The sequence below is a fragment of the Salvelinus sp. IW2-2015 genome, unplaced genomic scaffold (genome assembly GCF_002910315.2).
Source record: "Salvelinus sp. IW2-2015 unplaced genomic scaffold, ASM291031v2 Un_scaffold6601, whole genome shotgun sequence".
Lineage (NCBI taxonomy): Eukaryota > Metazoa > Chordata > Actinopteri > Salmoniformes > Salmonidae > Salvelinus > Salvelinus sp. IW2-2015.
In genome coordinates, this window is record NW_019947863.1 from 429 (window position 1) to 2,304 (window position 1,876).

Genomic DNA, 1,876 nt, shown 5'->3' on the forward strand with positions numbered 1-1,876 from the left:
GGAGTGAGTTTTTAGCGAATCAAGAATGCAGAGCACGATGCACGCAAAAAAAAAAAAAAAATGCATTATGGAAATACCGCGGAAAATAGGGCGAATCGCGATAAGATGAACCGCGAAGTGGCAGAGGGGATCACTGTATACTAATACATATCAAGCACATTTATAGGCAGGCCCTAGAACAGAGCATCGATTTCAGATTTTTCACTTTCTGACAGGAAGTTTGCTGCAAAATGAGTTCTGTTTTACTCACAGATATAATTCAAACGGTTTTAGAAACTTGAGAGTGTTTTCTATCCAATAGTAATAATAATATGCATATTGTACGAGCAAGAATTGAGTACGAGGCCGTTTGAAATGGGCACCTTTCATCCAAGTTACTCAATACTGCCCCTGCAGCCCAAAGAAGTTAAAACCTGTTTGGGATCGGTGGGACGCTAGCGAATCTTGGTAATCCAACTGCATTGTCAGATTTCAAAAATGCTACACGGTGAAAGCATACCATACGATTATCTGAGGACAGCGCCCCACACCAAAATACTTTTTCAACCAGCACAGGCGTCACAAAATCACAAATTGCGATAAAATAAATCACTTACTAAGATCTTCATCTGTTTGCAATCCCAAGGATCCGAGCTACACAATGATTGGTCGTTTTGTTCGATAAAGTCCTTTTTTATATCCAAAAATGTCCATTTAATTGGCGGGCTGGATTCAGTACTTCACTCCGTCAACATGCATACAAACGAATCCAAATGGTTACCAGTAAAGTTCGTCCTAACAAGTCAAACGATGTTTCTAAATAATCGTCAGGTTGTCTAATATCTAAATAAACGATAACTTTTCAACTGGAGAACGTTAAATAGAAAAGGAAAAGAACGAAGAGCGCCTAATCAATAGTGCTTCCTTTGGAATTTCCTTTACAACTTCTTCATTTTTCAAAAAACAAGTCTGAAACCTTGTTTAAAGACTGTTGACATCTAGTGGAAGCCAAAGGTACTGCAAGCTGGGTCCTAATTACTTCAACGGGACAAAGACTTCAATGGAAAGTGGCTGTGTCCTTCCAAAAAAAAAATCCCTGATGGATTTTCCTAGGGTTTTTGCCTGACAAATCAGTTCTGTTTTACTCACATACATTATTTTAACAGTTTTTGAAACTTCAGAGTGTTTTCTATCCAAATCTACAAATGATATGCATATCCTATCTTCTGGGCCTGAGTAACAGGCAGTTTACATTGGGCACGTCAGTCATCCGAAATTCAGAACACTTTCCAGTATGCCGAAGAAGTTAACATGACTAATATCCTCTCTGTCTCCTGTGTTTAGTTCCAGGTGGATCTGGTCCAGTCTGTGTTAATGTCCTCTCTCTCTCCTGTGTTTAGTTCCAGGTGTATCTGGTCCAGTCTGTGTTATATCCTCTCTCTCTCCTGTGTTTAGTTCCAGGTGTATCTGGTCCAGTCTGTGTTAATATCCTCTCTCTCTCCTGTGTTTAGTTCCAGGTGATGTGACCTATGCTGACGTCAACCACACAGAGAAGAGACAACACAACAGGAGGAGAGGTAGGAAGAAGGGAGAGACCAACAACACTCCCCTCATCTTTCTGAAGTAAATAATATGTTTTTAGTGTTTTAACATGTCACTAGTTGTAACCTGCTTAAGTGTTTCTTTCAGAGAACGTCGTTCCAGACCCTGTCTACTCAGCAATGAAGACAGACAGACAAAGATACAGGTCAGAAGGTCGTTCCAGATGCTGTCTACTCAGCAGTGAAGACAGACAGACACACAGACACACAGACAGACAGACAGACAGACAGACAGACAGACAGTGACAGAACAGCAGACAGAGCAGACAGACAGAGCAGACAGACAGACAGAGAGA

At 40.8% G+C, this 1,876-nt stretch overlaps 1 long non-coding RNA gene across 1 annotated transcript in view; it reads left to right on the forward strand.

Annotated features, from left to right (window-relative positions):
* Positions 1-1,321: 1,321 nt before the first annotated feature.
* LOC112078968 (uncharacterized) overlaps positions 1,322-1,876 on the forward strand; it is an 11,489-nt gene continuing 10,934 nt past the window's right edge. Inside the window, exons 1-3 of the long non-coding RNA XR_002895818.2 lie at positions 1,322-1,338; positions 1,491-1,556; positions 1,669-1,726. This is a non-coding gene — a long non-coding RNA (uncharacterized lncRNA). The remainder of the gene's footprint in view (positions 1,339-1,490; positions 1,557-1,668; positions 1,727-1,876) is intronic.